The sequence below is a fragment of the Capra hircus genome, chromosome 7 (genome assembly GCF_001704415.2).
Source record: "Capra hircus breed San Clemente chromosome 7, ASM170441v1, whole genome shotgun sequence".
Classification (NCBI taxonomy): Eukaryota; Metazoa; Chordata; class Mammalia; order Artiodactyla; family Bovidae; genus Capra; species Capra hircus.
In genome coordinates this window covers 92,615,527-92,635,640 of record NC_030814.1, presented here as the reverse complement: position 1 = coordinate 92,635,640, position 20,114 = coordinate 92,615,527, and the positions used below count along the sequence as shown (strand labels likewise).

Sequence of the window (20,114 nt, the reverse complement as noted above, 5' to 3'; positions counted from 1 at the left end):
TGCCTTTTGTGCTGAGGTATCTGGGGGAAGGGCCTTTGCCCATATCGTCTGTCCAGAGTCATCTACTACTGCGGCTCCCGCCCGTCTCTGTCCATCTTTCACATAACTGCTGCCATCTGTGAACCATTTTAGCTCACTGTTATCCAGTGGAGTATCGGTTAAGTCCTTTCGTGTTGCTGTTACCCCGGCCAGTATCTCATCACAATCATGGAGGGGGCTATTTTCCTCTGGATTGGGCAAAAGAGTGGCTGGATTTAGAGTGCAGGGCATTTGGAAATGAATCCGTGGGGTGTCAAGTAGCAAGGCCTGGTAGTGCATCAAGCAGGCATTAGAAATCCATTTACCTGGGGGTTGCTTTAAAACTCTCTCTATGGCATGAGGAGTGTAGACAAAGAGTCTCTGTCCATAAGTCAGTTTATCAGCATCGTGGACTAAGAGCACGGTGGCCGCGATGATACGGAGGCAAGGTGGCCATCCGGCTGCCACTGGGTCCAGTCTCTTGGAAAGGTAAGCTACAGGTCGCTTCCATGGTCCCCATCTCTGTGTTAGTACCCCTTTTCTTATCCCCTGCTTTTCATCTACAAATAATTGGAAAGGCTTAGATGGATCAGGGAGGGCAAGGGCAGGAGCTTCTAGCAAGGCTTGCCTGAGCTCTTGGAAGGCCTCTTTCATTGGCTCAGTCCATTTCCAGTCTTTGTTTTCTTTGGTCCCTTCATATAGGGGCCTGGCCTTTTCTGCAAACCCCAAGATCCATAACCGGCAATATCCCACAGTTCCCAGAAATTTTCTCACTTGTCTAGGGTTAGCCGGCTCAGGGATCTGGAGGATGGTTTCTTTCATAGCCTGTGTTAGCCACCTCTGGCCCTGTTTTATCTTATAACCGAGGTATGTAACCTCTTGCTTGGCAATCTGGGCCTTTTTGGCACTGGCCCTGTAACCTAAAGTCCCCAAGGTTTGGAGAAGGTCACCTGTTGCCTCTTGGCACTCTTTCTCTGTAGCCGCTGCCAGCATAAGGTCATCAACATATTGTAATAAAACAATGGTAGGGTGTTCAACCCGATACTCACAGAGGTCTTCGTCTAGGGCCTCATTAAATAACATGGGCGAGTTTTTGAAACCCTGTGGTAAGCGAGTCCATGTCAGCTGCACAGCGGTCTGACCACCGTCTTCCTGCCATTCGAAGGCAAAGATCTCTTGGCTTGCGGGGGCAAGAGGCAAACTGAAAAAGGCATCTTTTAAATCTAAAACAGTATACCCAATGTAGTTTGGAGGCAAGTTGCTTAGCAATGTATAAGGGTTAGGAACCGTAGGATGAATATCACTCACCCATTTGTTGACTTCTCGTAGATCTTGAACGGTCTAAAATCAGTTCCCCCAGACTTTTTCACAGGCAACAGGGGAGTGTTCCATGGGGACTGGCACCTTTTCAGGACCCTAGCGTCTATGAAGTGTTGTATATGAGGAGTAATTCCTTGCCGAGCCTCTTGACTCATGGGATACTGCCGTACCCTCACCGGGGAAGCACTGGCTTTCAGTTCCACAATTATAGGGGGCCTCTGTTTGGCCAGTCCCATTCCTGCTGTTTCAGCCCAGGCCTGAGGGTATCTTTGAACCCATGGTTGCACTTCGGGGCTTATTGTCGCTGGGGCCTCTGGCAAGTAGAGTCTGTATTCATCTTTTAATGCCAGAGACAGGACCTGAAGAGGATGCCCGGTCCCATCTAAAACCGACACTTGTCCGTGGTCAAAATGAATTTGGGCATTCACTTTAGACAGTAAATCCCTTCCCAACAAGGGTGCTGGACACTCAGGTATCACCAGAAAAGAATGGGTTACCTGGTGGGCCCCCAAGTTCACATGCCGTTTTGTAGTCCATCCATATCGTTTAGTCCCAGTTGCTCTCTGCACCCAGCTACTTTTCTTAGACATGGGTCCCATCTTTTTGGTTTAAGACTGAGTATTGGGCTCCCGTGTCCACCATGAAGCCAACCGGTTTCCTCTACACATTTATAGTTACCCAGGACTCGGGGAGGGCCTTCGAGCCCTGACCCCCCTAGTCGCTATCCTCACCCGCGTAGAGGATATGACTGTCTGGAGAGGGAGTCTCATTCTTGGGGTTCTTGGGCCCCTCTTTTAGACTTTTCTTGGGGCATTTATCTTTCCAATGTCCAAACTCTTTACAAAATGCACATTGGTTTTTCTCAAGCTTATGCCTTGTCGTTTTTCCTTCAGTTTTTGAGTCCAATTTTTCCCCTTTTTGGAACCTGTTTTTGTTTTCAACCCCAGCAAAAAATATCTGGGCCAGCTCTTTTTGATTTTTACGGTTTTCTTCAGCTCTAAATTCTTTCTTCTCTTCTAATGTGGTCCTCTCTCTCTTCTGGGGTCTCTCTATGATTAAAAACTCTCTCGGTTGCCCTCACTAGATCTTGCAAGGATTGTTCACTTAACCTCTCTATCTTTTGTAACTTTCTTCTAATATCGGGGGCTGCTTGATTTACAAATGCTAACATAACTGCCGCTCGTGACTCATCTGCCTGTGGGTCCATAGGGGTATACTGTCTAAAAGCTTCCATTATCCTTTCAAGGAAGGCTGCTGGGCTCTCATTTGGCTGCTGCCTCACTGAATTTATTTTGGCCAAATTAGTTGGCTTCCCGGCGGCAGCTCTAAGGCCGGCCATGAGTCTGGCGGTACACTCGGAGACTCTCCCTACCTTCAGGGCATTCGAAGTCCCAGTTGGGTCGCACCAAGGGGAACCCCTCCTCAATGAAGTTAGGCTGTATTGTGGGCCTCCCATCCACCTCTGGCACATTCTTCTGAGCTTCTGACAGGATCCGCTCACGCTCCTCTGTAGTGAAAAGCACCTGTAACAGTTGCTGACAATCATTCCAAGTGGGATTGTGAGTAAAAAGAATAGACTCTAAAAGATCAATAAGACCCTGCGGTTTTTCAGAGAAGGAGGGAGTCTGGGTTTTCCAATTGTACAAATCACTAGTGGAGAAGGGCCAATACTGATATGTCCGCTCTCCACCCTCTCTGGCTGGCCCCGCCCAGACCAGAAACGCGTGAACGGTGGAGGAGGGGACTTCTAGGTCTTCTTCCACTATGCTGGCCATTTCCCTTGTTCTTCCCCGAGTTCCCTGGGTGGGGCCCCCTTCTCTGGGAGGAGCTGAAGGCTCAGTTCTCCTCCCGGCTTCTCCCAATGAAACCTGTGGAACCTGTGGAAGCAAGGGCGGATGTGGATCCGCATACGGGGGTGGGAACAATTCAGTCTCCAGATCTATCAGATTAGGATACAGAGAAGATTCCTGGAAGACCGGCTTTAGTCAATTCTCATCCTTTTTTCCTTCATTTTCTTTGGAAGCCTTCATGACTAGCACCTGTGGGCTTGGTAAGGTTGGAGTTGGGAAAGAGGGACGGGGAGGTTTAGGAGGTTTAGAAGGAGGGAGAACAAATGGTTTAAGCCATTCCGATGGGTTTCTCACTAGATCCTGCCAGACCAGAATGTAGGGAGTCTGATCTGGGTGCCCGGCAGGACTAGGAGTAAGCACCCTCTCTAACTGCCTGGATAATTTGGGGATTGAAGGTTCCCTCTTGTGGCCATCCGACCTCAAAGATGGGCCACTCGGTGGAACAGAAAGTCACCAGTTTGCTCTTCTTCACCAGTAACGAAAGATTCTGAGCTCTAGACTTGAAATCAGAGAAGTGGTCAGTCATCAGAGACAGCGGAGTAGAAGTAGTCTGCCCCATGGGTACAGAGAACACGAACAACAACGAGACTCACACGGACAGTGCCGGCACACAGAGACACAGAAACGACACAACAAACAGATTCCAACTCTCAATATTACTTTCAGTCCTCTTTACAGCACTAGAAACCCCTTTTCTACTTGCAAGTGTCTTACCGTCAGGACATCCTCAGTGCCAGCTGCCCTCCCGGTACGCTACCGGGGACTCGGCCTCACGCTGGACTTGCCTCTGCACTTTACACCCAGATACCTCCCCAATACGATACTGGGCCCCGGACTTAATCTGGGCTTCTGCAACATTAGCACCGGTGCTCAGAGCTCTTATCTCCTAACGAGGTTACTCCCTTCTACCAGGAGAGTTGTCCTCCCCGGTGGGACAGAGATCCCGGACGAGCCCCCAAATGTTATGCACCGAGCCCGTATCTCCACACCGACCAAGAGAGCAAGTCCACCACAGTAATGCAAAGGCAAGAAGGGAGTTTATTTCTAGCGCACTAGGGCCCAAGTCTCATCCAGCACAGTGGAATCTGACAAGAGCCCCGAACAAAGGAGTATGGCGGCTTATATACAGGCAGTTCTTTGTCTCAGTTACAGGAGTAGCTGGCATTACATGATTAGCCAGGCAGGATGAGCGCATGTCCTGTCTCTTTCTGGTTGGTGTGTGCAGGAAGTCTTCCTAATTTGGTCAAGGAATGTTCTGTTAAGGAAACATGACTCAGGTCCTAGAGCCTGTCATTTGGTCCCTAACACAGATAAACAACAGCTGAGAAAATTCACTACCAGTAGCCCTGCCATAAATGTTAAAGGAAGCTCTTGGAGCTGAACGAAGGCACATGAGATAGTAACTGGAAGCCATAAGAAGAGATAAACACCAGCAAAGGTAACTACTTAGGTAAACGTAGAAGCCAATGTTATCATTTTGGTTCATTTGTTGTTGTTTAGTAGCTAGGTCATGTCCGACTTTTTTCACGGGACACCATGGACTGTAGCCCGCCAGGATCCTCTGTCTGCAGAATTTCCCAGGCAAGAATACTGGAGTGGGTTGTCATTTCCTTCTCCAGAGGATCTTCCTGACCCAGGGATCAAACCCACGGCTCCTGCATTGCCGGCGGATTCTTTACCACTCAGCCAACAGGGAAGGGCATTTTGGTTCATAACTCCTCCTTTTTTATATATTATTTAAAAGGCAAATGCACGAAACAATCATCATAAACCTATTTTAAAGGGAACACAAAGTATGAAGATGCAGCCTGTGACACTAACAATATAAAGAGGACTGGCACGCCTGAGACGAGGACTGCTCTCCAGGCTGTGAGCCATGAAGGCCTCACCTGGCAGCGCGGCCATGCCTCACAGCCGCCAACGTGACCTGCATCCACACCGCACCACCGGCTCCAGCGACAGCCCCCACGTGCCCAGACCCAGGCTGCAGCTGTTCTGCCAGCACCTTAAGCATCAGCGACCATCGCAGCCTCATGGAGTCTGTAGGCACCGACTAAAGCCGCCGCCATTCTGCCCCGCTGCAGCTTTTTCTCCAACTTTGATGGACAGTGAGGTCAGTCTGCAGCCACCAGTCAGGGGTGTGTTGAGGGAGTCAACCAGTGGTCGGTGTCAGGAGGCAGGCCACTAGGCTGGAAGGATAGTACCCCAGGAGAGCACACAGGTAAATCAAATAAATGCCCCCAAGCTGGGAATGAATGGATGAAATAAAAGGGGAAAAAATAAATGACAAAGGGAGATTTAAAAAAAGCTCCCTCTTGGAAATTCCCCGGCAGTCCCTTCATTAGGACCCTGAACTTCCATTGCAAAGGCCACAGGTTCAATCTCTGGTTAGGGAACTACGATCCCACAAGCTAGGTGGGACATGGCCAAAAGAAACTTCCTGTTTCCAGGAACCTCAATATTTGGTGTGCATGCAAATCACCTAGAGAATGTAAGTGTTCATCTTTAGGTCGCGTTACCTAGTATGCTTCTCTGAGGCTGGGAAATACTAGCGAATACTAAAATGAATAGTGGCGATGCTGAGCCCTTGTTTATTGAGAATGATGGGGAATTGAGTAGAGAGGTAAGGCTAGAAAGAGCGACAGGGACAGCCAATAAAATTGCCCTTTCTTTTATTACTATTTTTATTTATTATACTTTAACAACATAAAATAATTTTAAAATTGATAAGATATATCAAACTTCCCTGGTGGTCCAGTGGCTAAGGCTCTGCACTCAGTGCAGGGAGCACCGTTTCAATCCCTGGTCCAAAGAGATCCCAATGCCTGAAGGGCACCTAAGCCCCTGGCCACAGCTACTGAATCCCGAAGGCCACAGAGCCTATGCTTGACAACAAGAGACGGCTCCTCAAAGAGAAGCCAAGATAAGTCAACTAGAGAGTAGCTACAGCTCCCTGCAACTAGAGAAACCCCACCGACAGTAATGAAGACCCAGCACAGCCATAAATGGATACATAAAATTTTAAAAGTTAGTAAGATATATTACTATAATTCTTCACAAAAGAAACGTTCATTGTAGAAAATCTAGAAAAGGAAATCTAGTATAAGAAAAAAATAATAGTGAAAATCACAGAGATATCTATCCACTGTTAATGTTTGAATGAATTAGCATCCAGTCTTTAAAATATATTCAGGTGTATCTATATTTTTATACACAAATTGTTTGTATATTGCTTTCACTTAATAATAATAATACGTATATTTCCATATCAACAAAAAAGAGGGGTAGTGACAGGAATGTATAAGAGCAAAATGTTTTCATACTACTGAAAATGTTAGTACTATTAAAACTAAGTTGTTTTAAGCTTGCTGTGTTAATTGCAATCCCCAAGACAACCACTAAGAGAATAATTTTTGAATACAAAAGAAAGAGGAAAAAGAAGGGCAATCAAAAATGGTACACTTCAAAAAGTCAGTAATACCAAAACCAGGCAGTAACGGAGAAAATGAGCGACAAAACATGCACAGAAAACAAACAGCCAAATTGCAGAAGGAAATTCTTACATATGAATAATTGTTTTAAAAGCAAATGGATTAGGGACTTCCCTGGTCTAGTGGCTAAGACTCCCAACGCAGGGGGCCCAGGTCCCATTCTTAGTCAGAAAACTAAATCATTCTTAGTCAGGAAACTAGGGAACCACATGCTGTAACTACGAGTTCACATGCTGCAACTAAAAAAAAAAAAAAAAAAAAAAAATTCCCATATGTCACCACTAAGACCTGGCACAGCCCAATAAATAAATAATAAAATAAAAAGTAAATGGATTAAATTTTCCTAAAAGGCAGAGGTTGGGATATTGAATAAAGAAACACAGTTCATCTGTCCACACGAGAGTTACTTTAGCTACAAAGACACAGAGGTTGAGTGTAAAAAGATAGAAAAAGATGTTTCATCTAAGTCGTACCAAAGGAGAGCTGGAGAGGCTATATTATTGTCAGACAAAATAGACTTTAAAGTTTAAAAAAATCACAAAGCACAAAGAATGTTACATATTGGTGAAGGTTCAATGTGGTAAGAAGATACGACAATTATAAGCATATACATACCTAACAGAAACAAGACCAGGAGCTGACTGTGGCTCAGATCATGAACCCCTTATTGCAAAATTCAGACTTAAATCGAAGAAAGTAGGGAAAACCACTAGACCATTCAAGTATGACCTGAATCAAATCCCTTATGATTACACAGTGGAACTGACATATAGGTTCAGGGATTAGATCTGATAGACAGAGTGCCTGAAGAACTATGGACAGAGGTTTGTGCCATTGTACAGGAGGCAGTTATCAAGAACATCCCTAAGAAAAAGAAATACAAAAAGGCAAAATGGTTGTCTGAGGAGGTCTTACAAATAGCTGAGAAAAGAAGAGAGGCTAAAGGCAAAGGAGAAAAGGAAAGATATACCCATTTCAATGCAGAGTTCCAAAGAATAGCAAGGAGAGACAAGAAAGCCTTCCTCAGTGAACAATGTAAAGAAACAGAGGAAACCAATAGAATGGGAAAGACTGGAGATCCCTTCAAGATAATTAGAGATTCCAAGGGAACATTTCATGCAAAGATGGGCTCAGTAAACATGAGAAATGGTATAGACCTAACAGAAGCAGAAGATATTAAGAGGTGGCAAAAATACACAGAGGAACTGTACAAAAAAGATCTTCATGACCCAGATAATCATGATGGTGTGATTTCTCATCTAGAGCCAGACATCCTGGAATGTGAAGTCAAGTGGGCCTTAGAAAGCATCGCTATGAATAAAGCTAGTGGAGGTGATGGAATTCCAGTTGAGCTATTTCAAATCCTAAAAGACGATGCTGTGAAAGTGCTGCATTCAGTATGCCAACAAATTTGGAAAACTCAGCAGTGGCCACAGGACTGGAAAAGGTCAGTTTCCATTTCAATCCCAAAGAAAGGCAATGCCAAAGAATGTTCAAACTACAGCACAATGGCACTTATCTCACACGCTGGCAAAGTAATGCTCAAAATTCTCCAAGCCAGGCTTTAACAGTATATGTACCGTGAACTTCTAGATGTTCAAGTTGGGTTTAGAAAAGGCAGAGGAGCCAGAGATCAAATTGCCAACATCCACTGGATCATTGAAAAAGCAAGAGAGTTCCAGAAATAAAACATCTACTTCTGCTTTATTGATTATGCCAAAGCCTTTGACAGTGTGGGTCACTATAAACTGTGGAAAATTCTTCAAGAGATGGGAATACCAGACCACCTGACCTGCCTCCTGAGAAATCTGTATGCATGTCAAGAGGCAACAGTTAGAACCAGATATGGAACAACAGACTGGTTCCAAACTAGGAAAGTACACCAAGGCTGTATATGGTCACCTGCTTATTTAACTTATATGCAGAGTACATCATGCAAAATTCCAGGCTGGATGAAGCACAAGTTGGAATCAAGATTGCTGGGAGAAATATCAATAATCTCAGATATGCAGATGACACCACCCTTATGGCAGAAAGCAAAGAAAAACTAAAGAGCCTCTTGATGAAAGTGAAAGAGGAGAGTGAAAAAGCTGGCTTAAAACTCAACATTCAAAAAATGAAGGTCATGGCATCCAGTCCCATCACTTCATGGCAAATAGATGGGGAAACAATGGAAACAGTGATAGATTTTATTTTCTTGGGCTCCAAAATCACTGTCGATGGTGACTGCTGCCATGAAATTAAAAGACGTTTGATCCTTGGAAGAAAAGCTATGTCCAACCTAGACAGCATATTACAAAAGCAGAGATATTACTTTGCCAACAAAGGTCCATCTAGTCAAAGCTATGATTTTTCACATATAGATGTGAGAGGTGGACTATAAAGAAAGCTGAGCACCGAAGAACTGATTCTTTTGAACTGTGGTGTTGGAGAAGACTCTTGAGAGTCCCTTGGACTGCAAGGAGATATAACCAGTCCATCCTAAAGGAAATCAGTTCTGAATATTCTTTGGAAGGACTGATGCTGAAGCTGAAACTCCAATACTTTGGCCCTGACTCATTGGAAAAGACCCTGATGCTGGGGAAGATTGAAGGCAGGAGGAGAAGGGGACAACAGAGGATGAGATGGTTGGATGGCATCACCTACTTGATGGACATGAGTTTGAGCAAGCTCTGGGAGTTGGTGATGGACAGGGAAGCCTGATGTGCTGCAGTCCATGAGGTCGCAAAGAGTTGGACACAACTGAGAAACACACAAACACACATACACGTTATTGATTTTGCAAAAATAAAAAAGGTTGTAAGAGAATACTATGGATAGTTCTGGGCTTCCCAGGTGGTGCTAGTGGTAAAGAACCCCTTTGCCAACACAGGAGACATAGGAGACATGGGTTTGATCCCTGGGTCAGGAAGATCACCTGGAGGAGGGCATGGCAACCTGCTCCAGTATTCTTGCCTGGAGGATCCCATGGGCAGAGGAGCCTGGTGGGCTATAGTCCATAGGGTCAAAAAGGGTTGGACATGACTGAGGTAACTTAGCACTCACACACGAATAGCTCTATGCCAACAAACTTAATAACCTAGATGAAATGGACAGATGCTTAGAAATATACAACCTACCAAAACTGACTCAAGATGAAATAGAAAATCTGAATAGACCTATAATAAGGAAGGAGATTTAATCACTAATCAAAAATCTCCCGACAAAGAAAAGCCCAGATTGGATGATTTCAGTGGTGAATTTTATCCAACATTTAATGAAAAATTAACACCAATCTCTCCCAAACTTTTCCCAAAAAAATATTGAAAAGGAGGGAACACTTTCAAACTCATTCTGAGGGAGTCCGGGTTTGGTTCCTAGTTAGGGAACAAGACCCCACGTGTGGCAACTAGAGATCCCGCATGCCACAACAAATGCTGTGAGATCCTGAAAACCACAGCTAAGCCTGATGCAGCCAAATGAAGAAAAATAAAATAATTAAATATTTTTAAATAAAAATATAAAATAGTAGCAAACGATATAGAATATCGGTAGCATATTGAAAGGTGCTTCCCGGGTGGCTCCGTGGTAAAGAATTCACCTACAGTGCTAGGGATGCAAGTTGTATCCTTGGGTGGCAAAGATCCCCTGGAGAAGGACATGGCAACCCACTCCAGTATTCTTGCTTGGGAAATCCCAAGGACAGAGGAGTCTGGTGGGCTACAGTCCATGGGGTTGCAAAGAGTTAGACACAACTTAGCAACTGAATAACAGCAGCAGGCATGTTAAAAGGATTACACAATATGACCAAGAGAGATTCATTTTCAGGGTGGAAGAATGGTGTGGCCTATAAAAATCAATCAGTGCAATACACCACACTTTTTTTTAATAAGGGAAAAAGACACATTATCACCCCCATTGATGCAAAAACAGCTTTTGACAAAATCCAACACCCTTCATGATAAAAACACTCAATAAACAGGGAATACAAGAGGACATTCTTAACATGATAAAGGCCACATATGAAAAGCTCACAGCTAATATCATACTTAATGATGAATGACTGAAAGCTTTTCCTGTAAGATCAGGAAGAAGACAATTACAATTTACCAATTCTATTCAACATAGTACTGCAAGTTCTAGGCAGAACAGGTAGGTAAGAAAATGATATAAAAACCATCCAAATTGAAAAAGAAGTAAAATTATCTCCATTTACAAGTGAAGTAATTTTATATTTAGAAAAACCTTTTAAATACATTTTTAAAAGTTAGAGGTAATAAAATGAATTCAGCAAATTGAAGGATATAAGATCAACATGTACATTGGTTGTATTTCTATATAATAGCAATTTACCACCCAAAAAGGAAATTTAAAAATCAATTCCACTTACAACAGTTTCAAAAAGAATGAAATATTTAGGAATAAATCTAACCAAGGGGAAGAAAACTGGAAGCTATAAAACACTGTTTAAAAAAATTAAGGAAGACCTAAATAAATGGAAATACATCTCATGTTCATGGATGGAAAATTTTAAATTGTTAAGGTGGCAATAGTACCCAAAATGATCTGTATATTCTGTGCAATCCCTGTCAAAAATTTGTGCAGGCATAGAAAACTGTAGTTCATATGGAATCTCAAGGAACTCCAAATACCCAAAACTATCTTGAAAAAGAGCTGTAGGATTCACATGTTCTGATTTTAAAATGTACCACAAAGCTACTGTAAGTAAACCAGTGGGTATACTGACATAAGAATAGACATATAGACCAAAGAAATAGAAGAGTGAAAAACTAGAAATAAACTCTCCTATGTATGGTCAACTGATTTTAGATAAGGATGCCAAGACCATTGAATGGGGGAAAGAACAGTCTTTTCATCAAATGGCACTGGGAAAACTGAATATCCACATGCAAAAGAATTAAGTTGGACTGTTAGAATTAAGTTAACTTATAGCATATCCAAAAACTAGTTCAAAATGGATCAAATACCTAAACTTAATTAAAACTATAAAAATCTTAGAAGGAAGCAAAGGGGAAATTATTTGTGGCATTAGATTTGGCCATGATTTCTTCTTTTCCTTTTAATGACTTTACTAACATATAATTCACATATCTTTGGGCACTTCCTTATGTTGGGGCCCTGGTGTGAGAAGTAGCCAATGACTGGTCACGTTCAAAAATTCTTTATTAAACTCGCTATTCAGGGGATGGAGGTCACACGCATCTCTAGTCAGGCTGTGGCAGTTTGGTTACTCTTGGTTTACACAAAATCTGGAAGGAAATTGAAGCACTGAGAACATGGAAAGAAGCTACACCTACATAGCATGCAAATGAAGCGATCCTAGCTACCCACTCCAGTGTGGACAGATGTCAAAAAAACATGGCTGAGCAAAAGTTTGGGGATCAAGGTTGCCGTCTTCACATTGTACTGGTTGCCCAGGCACCTTCCTTATAAAGAGGTCTGACAATGACTCCTGATCAGCATAGTCATCCATACATCAGGGAGCGGGGGAAATCTTAAAAGCTTCTCTCTACTCCGGCTCAATAATCATACTTTCCCTCTGCCCCTTACCTTTCCCTCCTCCATATATTCGGTCTGTAGAAGGCACCAACCTTTTGTTTAGGGTTCTGGTAGTCATGAGATGACCCCCAGGTTTGTGCTTTTCCAGCTGACTCTTCACTGGCACACCATTCCTGGAGAACCTAGAACAGAAGAAGATCAGTGCTTTCTGCTTCTTGTCTGGTCTGTCTCACCACATAAATGATTAAGCCTTAACTGTTACTTTCATTTTAACTCATCTTAATGGGCTCCTTGGCATGAAGTGATGGGGCCGGATGCCATGATATTAGTTTTTTGAATGCTGAGTTTTAAACCAGTTTTTTCACTCTCCTCTTTCACCTTCATCAAGAGGCTCTTTAGTTCCTCTTCGCTTTCTGCCGTTAGGGTAGTATCATCTGCATATGGGGGGAAAATGGAAACAGTGATGGTCTTTATTTTCTTGAGCTCCAAAATCACTGTGGACAGTGACTGGATCCATGAAACAGAAAGACTCTTGCTCCTTGAAAGAAAAACTATGACAAACCTAGACAGCATATTAAAAAGCAGAGACATCACTCTACCGACAAAGGTCATATAGTCAAATCTATGGTTTTTCCAGTAGTCATGTATGGATGTAAGAGTTGGACCATAGAGAAGGCTGATGCTGAAGAATTGATGCTTTCAAACTGTGGTGCTGGAGAATACTCTTGAGAGTCCCTCGGATTGCAGGAAGATCAAACCAGTCAGTCCTAAAGGAAATCAACCCTGAATATTCATTAGAAGGACAGATGCTGAAGTTGAAGCCCCAAAACTTTGGCCACCTGGTGTGAACAGCCGACTCATTGGAAAACACCCTGATGCTGGGAAAGAATGAAAGCTGGAAGACAAGGCAGCAACAGAGGATGACATGGTTGGATGGCATCACTGACTCAGTGGACAGGAGTTTGAGCAAACTCTGGGAGATACTGAAGGACAGGGAAGCCTGGTGTACTGCAGGCCATGGGGTCGCAAAGAGTCGGAAATGACTGAGTGACTAAACACCATCACCACCAACAACAAATGGGTTACTTGGACAACACCTGGCAGCTCAGCTCTCTCCAGCTCATTTGAACTGTTGAATTGGACTTGTGCTTTTCAATCACCTTCTTGTAACCTTGTTGAATGCCAAACATCACATATAAAAAATTAGGCAAAATATGAGTCCCTGGAAGATATAACCACTCATCTCCAGAGAGGATTGTTTTTTCCTTTTTTTTTTTTTTTTAAGCGGCTAAACTGGAGCCCCTAGCTTTTCCAGATCTCTTTAATTCACTGAGAAAGAAAGAGAAGTCACTCAGTCGTGTCTGACTCTTTGCGACCCCATGGACTGCAGCTGACCAGGCTCCTCCGTCCATGGGATTTTCCAGATAAGATTACTGGAGTGGGTTGCCATTTCCTTCTCCAGGGAATCTTCCCAATCCAGGGATTGAAACTGGGTCTCCTGCACTGCAGACAGACTCTTTACCATCTGAGTCACCAGGGAAGCCCTTTAATTCACCCAGGGATTGAGTTAATCTGATCCTGGAGCCATTAATCCCTGTGAGAACTGAGTTTTGCTCACTCTACTAAATGCCTCAGGGGTTCCCCAGGGCCCCTTCTCCTCGGTGGACCTAAACTCATTTTTTTTTGTCTCTCCAGTTTCCGAAGTCTGTCGAAAGCTCCACTTACTTCCCCCACCTGTGGGTCATCCCTTAACGTAATGTACTGATCAACCCCCATGTGAAAAGCAGGTGCAAACCTCTGAATCTCATGCTACATCTTGGCTCTGCAACTTTTCTCAGTCTTGCTGGTCCTCCCAATGTATCCAAATGGATTCTTTTCATATATGTTATTTAGGTTTTCTAGCTGCTCAGATGTGCAGGGTGGGGAGGGGGAGTAGGAGAGACCACAGGCTCCAAACTTTGAAAACAGAATGTGCCATTTAAAAAAAAAATTACAAAAACCATCACAATATTGTAAAGTAATTATCCTCCAATTAAAATGAATAATTAATTTAAAAAATAAAAATCATCTAAGAATAAAAGAAAAGAAAAAAAAAAGAGCTGCAGGAAGAAAGGTGAGAACCTCACACTTCAGTATTATGACTCCCAAACTAGAAGCTCAATATTTCCCCTAAAAATTCTTTCTCAGATTTGTTTTGGGGTCCACAGGGAAGGAAGAGGTCTTACAGTCACAAGTCAACTTTAAATGACTATTACATTTGAAAAAGATCGAAATGTACCTTTTGGGGGGGGAAAAGGGGAAGCCTCAGGGTTCATTCAGAAAAACCAAAGAAATTCCACATGCATTTTATGTCCTAGTGAATTGTGTAAACTTTATTTTTGCTGAAGATTGTATGTTTAATCAATCTTATGTTCTCATACCACTTCTTGAGAAGGAGGCTCAATTTGAAATTGTATCATTTCCTTCCTAATGAAGGGCAAGTGCTTAAATAAAAACTGATGACATTTTTCAAACAACAACAAAAAAGGAACAACCAAAGGCTATGTAACACTGAAAATGAAAATATGGGTGATGAAATTATAGCAACAGAGTAACATTATTCATCTGTTACTTAAAACTCAAGTTTGAGATATGTAACATGAAATTCTATTGATTGTGGAAAGACTATGTCATTGTACTCTCCTTGTGGTTATGGAAATTAATACATTTATAGCTGCATACTGATTGAGCTATAAATATGCCTTTGCAACCTTTCCTTACTGTATCATTTCCCAGGGGCCGCTATTAACAAAGTACCACAAACTCAAAGGCTTAAAACAACAGAGATTTGTCCACTGATGGTTCTAGAGGCCAAAAGTCAAAGATCGACATGTTGGCAGGACCGTGAAGACTGTAGAAGGGGTTGTTTCCAAGTTTCTCCTAACTACTGATGGCCATCTGTGGCATTCTTTCATTTGTAGCTGCATCTCCTATGTTTCTCCTTTAACCTCACACTACTACCACCTTCAACGACATTTCCGATGCCGGGAGTGTGGGTTTCCCCCCACACCACGCAATTCTCAGACACCAGCTGGTCGTCTTACAATTCAACTCAATTCTGACACTTTCTACCCAGGTCAGAACTCACAGGTTAAGTGAACTCAGGCCACAAGACGCCAGTTTTTTAACATTTATTTTTATTTATTTTATTTTATTTATTTGGCTACACTGGGTCTTTGTTTTGGCAGGCAGGATGTTTTAGATCAGGCGTGTGGGATCTAGTTCAAACCCGGGTTGCCCTGCATTGGGAGCACAGAGTCTTAGCCCACCCCAGGGAAGTCCCTCAGAAGTCCCTAAGTCCAGGTTGTCATTTGTGCTCCTGACTGAAGGGCTATAGCTCAGAGGTTCTGACAACCCTTTCCTTGGTATCAATTAATTTGCTAGAGTGGCTCACAGAATGTGGAAGGATATTTTACTTGCCATATAAGGAAGATATTTTACTTCAGATTATGGGTTTATGATAAAGGGCTATAGCTCAGGAAGAGCCAGAAGGAAGGGATGCACAGGGCAAGGTGTGGCGAGAGAGCATGGAGCTCCTTCCAAGCACACCACTCTTGCCAATGGCCACATGTTCATCAACCCAGAAGTTCTTTGAACTCCAGCCTTTGGGGTTTTATGGGGCCTGCATTACCTAAACATGACTCTTTCATTTGTTGGCCACTGGCGACTGATTCAGCCTCCAGCCCCTCTCTCCCTCTCCAAGATCAGGGGGTGGGATTCAAAGTTCCAAACTCCAAATTATGTAGTTGGGTTCCCTGGCAAGCAGTCACCTTCACTAGGGGCTTTCCAAAAATTATTTCATTAATAACTAAAGACACCTACATCAAACTCCTCATTTAGGAAATTCCAAGGGATTTTAGGAGTAGTGTACAGGAACGGCAGAGAAGGCAATGGCACCCCACTCCAGTACTCTTGCCTGGGAAATCCCATGGACGGAGGAGCCTGGAAGGCTACAATGGCAACCCACTCTAGTGTTCTTGCCTGGAGAATCCCAGGGACAGAGGAGCCTGGTGGGCTTCCGTCTATGGGGTCGCACAGAGTCGGACACGACTGAAGCGACTTAGCAGCAGCAGTACAGGAATGCGGGATGAAAACCAAAGTATATATATTTCTATTATGAATCAGAATATCACAATCTGTTTCTCTTCTTATAAGAATACCATCCTGGTTGGATTGAAAGCCTATTCTAAAGACCACATCTTACATTTTTCATTATAAGAGCAAGAACACTGTTTCCAAATAAAGTATTCACAAGGACCAGGGGTTAGGACCAAAACATATCTTTTTTTAGGGACACAGTTTAACCTATTATGAAGTGAAGTGAAAGTCGCTTAGTCATGTCTGACTCTTTGCAACTCCATGGACTATACAGTCCATGGAATTCTCCAGGCCAGAATACCGGAGTGGGTAGCCTTTCCCTTGTCCAGGGGATCTTCCCAACCCAGGGATCAAACCCAGGTTCTTACAGTCACCATCAACTTAAGAGACTCTTGAAGGAGGTCGACAAGGTGAGGAATGATGAAACAGAAATACAAAGACAGTTGTGGGGAATTCCGTGATTTCACTGCCAAGGGCCCGTGTTCAATCCCAGTGGGGCAACTAAGATCCCACCAGCTGTGGGGCACAACCAAAAAAAGACGGCTATGCGTCTCACCAGCAGATTCGGCCGTTGGTGTTCTAAACCGTCGGAGCAGTGCTGAGGCTGTTTGTCTCGCGTTTCTGTTTTTCTTTTGTTACCCTTCAGTGCCACAGGGTAATCCCCTTTTCCCTTCTAAAGGGCAGTTTACACAGTTCAAGGAGTTCCGCCTCCTCTGTATTATCTGTGACTTCAGGCAAAGTCAGATCCACACATTTAGGGGCAATTTTGATACAGTTGTGGCTTCTCATTCCCAGGTCAGTACAGAGAGGACTTGAAATTACATTTGTGCATCCGTTTGCATTGTCCACGATTTGGGAGCTAATGGAAAGCAGTTTCAAGGAGTCTCTTGGGGGTGCCAATGATCCTCGGCATCTTGCCCTAGGTACTGGGGATATAACTGTTTTCCATTTGTGAAAATGAGTCAAACCTGTGTGCTTATGGTATATGCATTTTTCTGTATGTATGTTATGCTTCGATAAAAACTTTCTGCAACTTTATTGAGATATGATTGCATATAAAGGACAAGATGATGAATTGATACACACATACATTGCAGAATGATCACTACAATAAGGTTAGTTAATACATCTATCACCTCACATGATTACAATTTTTGTTTGTGTGGTGAGACTATTTCAGATCTACCCTCTTAGCAGCTTTTAAGTAGATAATTATAGTATTGATAATGACGATCACCACACTGTTCATTAGACCCCCACAACTTACTCATAACCAGATGTTTGTTTCATTTGACCAACATCTTTTCATTTTCAGCTCATCTTTTCATTTCCTCCACCTTTCAACCCCTGGTAACCCCCATTTTGCTCTCTGTTTTTCTGAGTTTGATTAGTTTAGATGGCAAAAAGTTAACACTTTGTTTTTGGTTATAATGGAGTAACAGGGATCAGATTTACCCACTTGCCTTAAACAGGTAAAACACTGTCCAGATTATTTCCATGATCACTGAGAAGAGATAAAAGGGATTAAGTAAAGACTTCCTAACCACAGGAGTTCCCTGGCAGGCCAGTGGTTAGGACTTCACATTTTCACTGCTGAGGTCCCAGGTTCAATCCTTGGTCAGGGAACTAAGATCCTGCAAGCTACATGGTACGGCAAAAAAAAAAAAAAAAAAACCCACTTCTGAATAAGGACACTAAAAACATGAACCATAAAAGACTGATCTAACAAACTTCACAAAAATTAAAAAGGTCTGCTCTTCTAAATACACAATTCAGAAAATAAAAACTCAATCATAGAAAGAATTTATTTTATATCATGCATCTAGAGATGGATTTTTAAAATTAGTTTATTTATTAAACTATAATTGACTTACAATATATTGTGTTAGTTCCAGGTGTGCAGCTTCAGATTCTTTTCTATTATACTGAATAAATTTTTGTAAGATATTGACTATAGTTCCATGTGCTATGCAGAAAATCCTTGTTGTGATCATCTTTTAATTATCAAACAGCAACTCCTTTTCATTTTATTGAAGGCAACACCAAAGAAGAATTTCAGAGACTTGAAATGTATTATTGCTTTAGTAGTGTTCCCTCCTTAATGGAATCTGTTGGAAGAACCAATATATCTGGGTAAAGATTCAATTTTGATCCTACTCACTTTAAATATGACATTTGATTATTGGTAGTGGTCAAATTTCCAAATGCAATTAATTGAATGAATTAATCCACGCAACAGATATTTCTTGAGAGTTAGGCACTCTTTCAGTTATTAGGGATATAATAGTGGGAAAATATGCCAAGATTCCTGCTTTCATGGAGCTTACACTCTGGTGAAGGGAGACAGAACAATAAACATAATAAATAAGTAAATGATGTACTATGTGAGAAAGTTAAATCCTATAGAAAAAGGAGTAAGTCAGGGTTAAAGGCATTGGAACTGCAGAGGGGTGGGTATAGTACTCTTAAATAGAATGGTCATGGCAGGTCCCAGAGATGGATTTGAACCCAGAATATATTTTACAAATTCTTACAACTCAGTAATTGACAAAACCTCGGTTGAAAAAAAAAAAAAAACTATCAAGAAATTGGATACAAATTGTCCCAAAATAAGATACCTACATGAAAAGGTGCTTAATATCACTAGTCCTCAGGGAAGTGCAAATTAAAATACAATAAATTGGGACTTCCCTGGTGGTCCAGTGGCTAAGACTCCACCCTCCCAATGCAGGGGGCCCAAGTTTGATCCCTGGGCAGGGAATTAAATCCTACATGCCCTGACAAAGAGTTCACATGCTCCAACTAAAAAAGATCTCACATGCTGCAAAGAAGATCAAAGATTCCAAGTGCTGCAACTAAGACCTGGCACAGCCAAATAAATTATTTTTTGAAAAATAGAATAAATTACCACAAGAATGACTAAAGCTAACCTTACAAACCATACCAAGTATCATTGAGGACATGGAGGAAACAGAACTCTAATTTGCTGGTGATGAGATAGATTGGAATATGGGATGGACACTTGGGGAAAGTTTCATACAGAGGTAAACATACACCTACCATATGACCTGCAATCCACTCCTAGGAATTTTCCCAGAGAAATGATAGCACATACCCTGATAAAGACTTATACACAGTATTCATACCGTTGTTATTCATAATAACCCCATAACCTCACTGGAGGTCCAGTGGTTAAGATTTTAAGCTCCTGGGGCTTCCCTGGTGTCTAGTGGTTAAGCACCCACCTGCCATTGCAGGGGACACTGGTTCGATCCCTGATCCAAGAAGATCCCACATGCCCATGTGCCGCAACTGCTGAGCCCGCATTCCACAACAAGAGACGCTACCTCAGTGAGAAGCCCACGTACCACAAAGAAGAGTAGCCCCTGCTCATCATAACTAGAGAAAGCCTGTGTACAGCAATGAAGACCCAGTGCAGCCAAAAATTAAAAATAAAAGAGGAAAAAGATTTCATGCTCCCAATGGATATAGGTTCAACTTCTGGTCTGGGAACTAACAGCCCATAAGTCATGCAGCCATAAATAAATAAGCAAATAAAACAGTTTTGGTTTTATTTTTTAACAATCTAATGGCCCCAAACTGAAAACAACACAAATACCCATCAGCTGATGAATGCACACAAAAAAGGGAAGCTCATCAGCATTTCGGAGCACTATTCAGCAATAGAAAGGCACAAAATATTGATACACGTAACATGGTGGACACATCAAAAGCATGACGCTAAGAGAACTGTGTCAAGCATGGACAATTACATACTGCACGATTCTCCTTATGCAAA

At 42.5% G+C, this 20,114-nt stretch overlaps 1 pseudogene; it reads right to left on the bottom strand.

Annotated features, from left to right (window-relative positions):
- On the bottom strand, nucleotides 2,272-3,023 carry LOC108636463 (annotated as a pseudogene).